The 7840-nt window shown below is 35.0% G+C and overlaps 1 pseudogene; it reads left to right on the top strand.

Annotated features, from left to right (window-relative positions):
* Positions 1 to 2771: 2771 nt before the first annotated feature.
* LOC105289144 lies at positions 2772 to 3465 on the top strand (annotated as a pseudogene).
* Positions 3466 to 7840: the final 4375 nt, after the last annotated feature.

Genomic DNA, 7840 nt, shown 5'->3' with positions numbered 1-7840 from the left:
TAGAGGAGCTGGTAGTGGAACTGGATCAGAATGAAAGAGATAAAAAGAGGGAAGATTTCCACAGGTCTATTATTGCAAACTAATAGTATATCAAACTATGAGTCTGGACTTACTCTGAAGGCTATGGAGAGCTAATGAAGACTTTTAAACAGGGAAGAGGCAAGGTGATGTATGTATTATTAAAATAAAACCACTTAGATAACAACGTACAAGATGGACTAGAAATGAGACAAAATTCGAGGCAAAACTATTGGAATTAGAGTAATGTTGGCTATAGAAGTGAAAGGTTTTAAAACTAGGCCAGAACAATAGTAATATAAAAGTAAGAACAGATGGAAAACTATTATAGAGATAAAAAGAGTAGGACTTGGTGACTGATTGGATGAGACATCTGAATGAAAAGGAGGACTCCAATGATTGCCAAATTTTGAGCTTGGTGCAGCTGGGAAAGTATTGTGAAATAGTTTAGAAATGTAGATTTAAGTACTAGTTGTTACATTCTAGATTCGTGACCTTGAACAAATTATTTTATCTTGTTGAGCCACCATTTCCTCATCTGTAAAATTGAGCTGATAATAATACTCCCATCATAGCGCTATTGTTAAGTTACACATTGTTACCAGTGCCAGCTTCAGAGACCCTCTAAAGCAGGAGTCCCCAAATCCCGGGACTGTAGACCAGTACTGGTCCATGGCCTGTTAGGAACTGGGCTGCACAGAACGAGGTGAGTGCTGAGAGAGCAAGCAAAGTCTTCATCTTTACTTGCGGCCACTCCCCAGTTCTAGCATCACTGCCTCAGTTCCACCTCAGATCATCAAGCATTAAATTCTCATAGGAACGCTGGTCCCTGGTACCAAAAATGTTGAGGACCACTGCTCTAAGGCATTTTAGAAACTTGGGGACATGTTAAGATAGACCAGTCTGCCATCCCAACTGCTATTTTATTAATATTGTGTTGCCAGAATGCACAGACCACATGGAAAGCAGACCATAAATATAGTCTTGCTTAAAAAAAAAAGAAAAAAAAAAGGATATACTTAGAAATGCTTATACAAGAAAGTTAAATACTTATTTCTTTTGTCTTATTACTATGTCAATTCTGGTTTGCCTCACATATATTAATCTTGGATGACTTTTCTTCTCTCTTTAGTTCCTTACTAGATGTCTTCCAACATGAAGCTTCACTCAACTCCAGGTTCAGTGGATAAAGCACTCAGAATTAGTATAAATCTTACACATCCACTAGGGAGGAATGGTGACACATTTTGGAATTAAATGGCTTGTTCAATAGAAAATGAACTTGTGTAGAAAGTAGGCAGTTAAATTTTAAAATTTGGATCAACTATGACTATAAATCTCAATACTTTAGTGGGAATCAAGCACTGATATCAATTTCCCAACTGTCCCCAGAAATCCTGCAATTGATAATATAGTCCTGAGTTGCACCAGAAATTTCTTAATTTATAGACTATCAGCAATCTATAGTTTATCTGAGACATCCAAGATTGGGCTTCATAAAACATTCCTGGGCTCTTGCTTCCATCTTTCCCTACCAGGTGGGAAGTGGAGAGAGGAAGCAGGAAAGGAGTTGGTAAGGAACAAGGAGCAAGACCTGTCTTGGGAGTTCCAGCATATGCCCCATAGCACAATATATTGATTTTGGACCAGCAGCCACCCAGTTGCTGTCCCAGTGAGATGTGGACTTGATTGACATACTTTGTATGCAAGATATAAACCTATGGTAAGTCATGACATATTTAATTTCAGATAATGATCAAAAGAATATGAGTTGGCAAAATAAAATGAACTTAAAAAGGAATGACAAAAACAACTCCACGGGGAAAGAGAAAGCTTTTTTGGCTCAGTTACAACTAGATAAGAAAGGTTGCATTCTACCCAAGTCAACCAACAGCACGCTCTTCCAGCTGCTCTCATGCCTCTGATGGCAGACATTCCAGTTTGTAAGACAATGAGTTATCTGAAGCTATATTTCTGTCCCTTCATGACAATTCTAACCTCCTTGACAGCCTATTCTTCATTGCTCCAAATCAAGCTCAGTTGCCTGAAACTTTTGTGTTTCTATCAGCCTTGGCTTATACAACATAATCTGATATGATAGAATAGGATAGAGTAGGATAGGATAGGATAATAATATTGATACAGCAGAATATGATTATGTTTGGTAGGAGCTATGATTCTTTCCAGAATTAGTGTCTTAACATTTGAAATGACTAGCTGGTTCACACCACCACAGCTCTTAGTCCGGAATCTATACTGATTAGAAATTGACAACAGTTAATATTTCTATACATAAATCTCTTCATTGGAAAAACAAGTAGGTAGCTGTAATTTAAATTTTCTCAATGTTTTGAGAATTGCTTTGGTAACACCCTCCCCACAGAAAACCTCTATCTCTTGACAGAGAACTCTTTAAATTAAATAATAACAAATTTAAATTTGTTATAAAAGGTGATAATAAAACAAAAACTAATGTGGTGATGAATTCATTCTCCATTCAGCTCAGTATAAACAATAGCATCCCTTCCTTAGCTACTTTCAGCTAATCTCTTTCTAAACTGCTAAATGATATTGACATTGATATCATCACGAATATTGCTATTACTGATCTATCACTTTATATAAGTTTGCAATGAAAACTGCTCCCTCAAAACAGAGTAATTTGATGACTGAAACTTGGCATTTCATTGAACATAATTCAGAGCAGGGCATGGCACGGCAAGAACTTTCGGGGGACTCCTCTATCTGTGGAGATGCAGCACATGGCTTCAGCAAATCTGAAATGGAAGAGACAGACAGATGCCCTGGAAGGATCACTGAGTGGTCCTCAGACACAGCAGTCAAATCTTCTGGGGACTTTCATGATCTTGGGGCAAAACACTCCAGTAGTGATGCCAAAATATAAACAAACAAATGAAAAAGAACTGCCTATAAGTCCTGTCATAATGAACTCACTCACAAAATATAAACATTTGAACTTCCTATAATCTCATCTCACAAGAGATTAACAAAGGGCAAAAGCTCTCCATGTTCCTTTCCCTGTAGAATAAATAATTAATGTCCCCATTAATTACTCAATAAAAGGATGTCAAAGGAGCAATTTAATAAAACAGCTTGCATTAATATGAGATAAATATGAGATATACATAAGAGAGTTAGATAAAGTGGCTGCTCAGAATTAGAAAAGAAAACTGAAAAATACAGTACAACTGGAGCAAGATCTGAATTACTTCAAAGATGAATTTAAAGACTACTCAAAGAAAAAACAAAAAATGATAAGAGCTTCTACCTACTAAAAACCTTGTATCTTCAGGTCATCAGTTACACTACATGTTGAGGATGGAAAGCTTTATTCTCCTAGATAATAATCACCGCAGCAAACCAGAGATGACAATGTATCATTTGTTCCCCCAAATAGGAGGCCAGCCAGACATTAAGAAAAATTAGAATTGGGAAGATTTTGCCTGTCACCAGTCTTTCTGTGAGTACCCTGTGGAGGCCTGTGAGAAAAAGCTTGAGGTTGAGTACAATCTTCCCTCGTTTGGGGGATGTTCAACTATCCTAAACTGATGTATCAGCCCACATGTGTCTTTAAAATTCTTTTAAATTTTAGGTATTTTTTTCTTACCATTTGTATGGTGGCCACTAGTTTTTCTCCTACTCTGCCACAGTTCAAAAGATTCATTTGTTCCATTTGTCTTTGAAGAAGCGTAACTCATGGAATTCAGATTATTCAGTTGCCTTGTGATCTCAGCTCCCTGAAATGCTCCAGGAAAGTTATGATTTTGTAGATTACTTCCTTTTTTCCCCCCTCATTTTTAGGTTTAGTGTGATAATCTTTACAACTTTGTACATCCTAAGTGGAAGCTGAAGTATTGTATTCTTCCATTTTAAGGAGTAGAAATTAGTTCTGGTTAATTTAAGCAGAAAATCACCTTATATTGATACTGAGGAATTAACAAAATCCACAGATAAAGTAATGAACCAAGCTGAAATTAGACAAGAACTGGGACTATTCTAAGGATCCAGGCAATAAGGACTACTTGATGATTTTGTTAGGGTACCTTTACTGGAAGGAATGAATTTTAACTGTCTTAGGTTCTCAAAATTCAAAATCTTGGGAAAATGTGAGATTGGTCGCTTTAGTCTTTATGCTTATCTTTGGTTTTATGAAGACACCTTGGTTATCCAATACACATAGATGATAGGAATGCACCAGAATAAATGTTATCACTGGAATAGGATGAATGGATTCTGGGCAGGCAAGAAAAACAATTTTCCACTATGCCTACATATGTTGTAGGCTTACTGATTTAATCTGCTATAATCAAGATTTCATTCATTTGTTCAGCAAATATTTACTGATTATATGTTATGTGCAAGGCAATGTTCTTATTGGAATTATAGGCAAATGACTGCAAAATAAGGAATGCTTTATTAATTAAATTATAAATTTTTGTGACATATTTGAGTCTGTTTTTGCTTGCTTCTGTGTTCTCGATATTATTCTTAAATATTTAGATAACAATAAGCACCTAAAATGCTAATTTATTTTGTTTTGGCAGTGAGTATAAGGGAAGAGTAGACAATAATATGAGGGAACTTATTTTTGCTCACTGAAAATGCAAAATCATCATGTGGATTAGTATATGATACTTTAAGGAAAAAAGATAGCATAACCTTTGGAAGGTAAATGCTCTGTATATTATCAAAAATACTTTTTTATCTTTGTATAATTAGGTAAATTTCAATACTTTCTATATTTTGAGAGTATTATTGGATCTATTAGTCTTGGCAGTGACAAGGCAAAAAGGCAGGTCAGAGGCAGTACAGAAATATATTTGATAAATTTATTTTTCATGAGTCAGATTTTTATTCCTTGTACTTTTAAGGAAATTACTCTTCTTGCTATCTGAGCGAGTAGGCCAAAAGGTTTGCAAGTTTAATTTTGTATTATTTCCTTGGCTGATGGAATGGGTTTTCTTGACGAATGGAGCTGGTAATAAAATGTTCTGTGTCTGAGATACTTGGGTCCACAAATGGGATGAAATATGTTGGCTTCTCTTAAATAGGCCTTAAAGTGAAGCAAGTAAGGTGGAGCCCAGGAATCAGGAAGACCTAGATTTAGGCAAACTTAGTTTTAAGTTCCACTTCGGCAGTTTCTAACTTTCTAACACTAGGAAAGTTATTTACTAAAATTATTTATTAAAATTTCAGTTTCCTCATTTATAAGATGGGAATAATATGGTCTCTTCACAGGTTTTAAATGAGAATTAAATGAAGTGCTTAGTATTGTGCATTTTACTTACTGAAAGTTCGATAAAAAATAACTATCATTATTAGCTCTCTTATAATACTCTACCAGGCTAGTCTCTTCTTAGATGAATTTAGGTTGAATTGTTTACAATTCTGAAGATAAACTTGATACACTGAAATCCTGTTATTAAAACATTGATTTACCATAATTATCAACTAGAAATGTTATAGTCATCTTAAAATAACCAGATGTGCAAATTATAATTATAAAAAGAAAGGCATCTGTCATTAGGAGAAGCAAACAGAAAACCACATCCTTAACAGAGTGAAGAAATGGGGTTAAATTGAGTAGGAAGGACCATGTTCCTTCTCTAAAACTCATCATTCCTGTATGGGAATCTTGAACGAGACTATAGATTACTCTCTTTGCTTGAGAGCCTGACAAGGTTGTAGTCTCTCAAATCTAATTATAAAATCATAGAACCATAATCAGTATGACAAATGTTTGAGGGTTTTTATTTTTTATCTGCTTTACTTTGAATCATTCCTTCTCTAAGTGAAAGAGGAATGGCATTATGGGTTATAAGCCAGGTGGACTAGACTTTGGTCCTTGGACCAATCTTTAATTTTTAATGTGACTCTGGCAAATGATCCTATGACTCAGTTTCCTTTTCCATCACACTGATTATAAAATTGTGTTTCCTTAAACTTCAGCAGCTGTGGATAAAAAAGGAGACACAATAAATACAAGTTAGTATTCCTGCTTTTCCCTCTCATCTTTTCTAGGTTCTTTTCCTACCTTCTCTTGAGGTACCTTGAGTTCCACTCAGCATCTTCCTCAGTTATTTCAGGGAGGTAAATGCGGCCAGTGAAGAGTTGCCCAATAAATTAGGACACCCAGTTATCATAGAGCAATTGCCATTTCCATCCTCTTTGCTTGAGCTTCCAAGAAATCAGTCTGTTGCTATCTCTGGTGCCACTTCTCCCCAGTTTGCTGGGATTGCTGATGCCTGTGCTAAGTTACTGTCCTCAAAATGGGTTCAGCTGAAATTAGGAAGATGAGCAAGCAGCAATAACCCCCAAATTAAATGAAATTAAACCCATCTTTGTCATGAAGGTCCCATATATTATTGTTTTGTATTCACAATGCTGGGAATCTCCAGACAGAAGACAATATTGGCTCAGATCTTCTTGCCCTCACAACTTCAAGAAAGAGCTGTGCAGAAAGCCTGGGTCTCCCTGCTCTTCAGGCTGTGGGAGTAGCGGGAGACCTGACAGCAGAAGGGTTTCTTTCAAGACAACAAAAGAATCTGGCAGCCTCCGCTTTAAATTATAGGCCACCGTAGGTAGATATAGCTTCATCTTTTATGGTCTGTGAGATTTCTGTTATTTAACATCTGAGCTCCAATGAGTCGGTATGGGAAAATAACCCATCCGATAGCAGTCATCAGAACGAACATACCACTGATAGACTGCTGATAGAGGAGACAGTGACATCTTGAACTAAGAAAGATTAAAGACCAGCATAAAAAATTCTTTCTGAAATTGAAAACACAGTTTCCAAAATAAAAAATTCAGGAGAAGAACTGAAGGAGAGGGTAGTCTCCATTGAAATCTGAACCAGTAGTTTGAAAAATCAAGTGCTGAGAAATATCTCAAAGCATAAGGCAAAAAAAGTGAACCTCAAAAGGAAATAGAAATCAGGTCCAAAGGACCTAATTTGTATGAAGTTTCAAAGGGAAAAGAAAGAATAAACAGAAGTCAGACAAAAAGTGTAACAATGGGAAACAGCAAAATTGAACTCAGAAAAATGTGTTGCCCTTAATTATGGAAACAGAAAGGTGAAAATAAAGGAATTAAGTACTTAATAAATCCAGTAAGAACAATAACAACAAAAACAAAGCAAAAGAAACTTTGAAGAGACAATTAATATTTATAAAAGTTGAAATTATTGAAATAGATAAAATAGTAAAAAAGAATAATAAATTCAAAGACTGATTTTTTAAAAGACCGAAAAATAGTTAAATACCATGTGAGCCTGATTAGGAAAAGAGAATGAAATCAAAATTAGGCAATATTAACAATCTAGATGGGGGAAAAAATTTAAATCTTTTCTTCGATTAAATTAATTAATTAATTGATTAATTAAAAAAACAATCTTGTTAGGAAAGAAATTAAAAGAATTCTAATTAAATATTAAAGGCAACTCTAAAGAGCATTAAAAAATACCTAGAAGAAATAAATACTTTCTTAGGAAAATATATATTACAAATGACACAGAATTAGTGAAAACTTGAATAGACCAATTAGTATAGAAGAGATTGGAGAAGTGATTAATGATTTCCTATTGAAAAAGGCAGCAGGCAGAGATAGATTCACAGTTGAAATTTTAATCTAACCATTAAAGGATAATTCCAGTGTTGTTTAAACTATTGCGGGTCTTAGAAAAAGATAGAAATTTCTTGAGTTAATTTTATGAATCCAGACTACCTCAAATACCAAAGCCAAAGAAGGAATTCAACAATAACAATGAAAAGTACGGGCTAATTTCACCTATGACTATAAA

Source organism: Pteropus vampyrus, unplaced genomic scaffold, assembly GCF_000151845.1.
Source record: "Pteropus vampyrus isolate Shadow unplaced genomic scaffold, Pvam_2.0 Scaffold22, whole genome shotgun sequence".
Taxonomy (NCBI): Eukaryota; Metazoa; Chordata; class Mammalia; order Chiroptera; family Pteropodidae; genus Pteropus; species Pteropus vampyrus.
The sequence above is the reverse complement of the archived record's forward strand: the minus strand, read 5'-3'. Positions and strand labels throughout refer to the sequence as shown.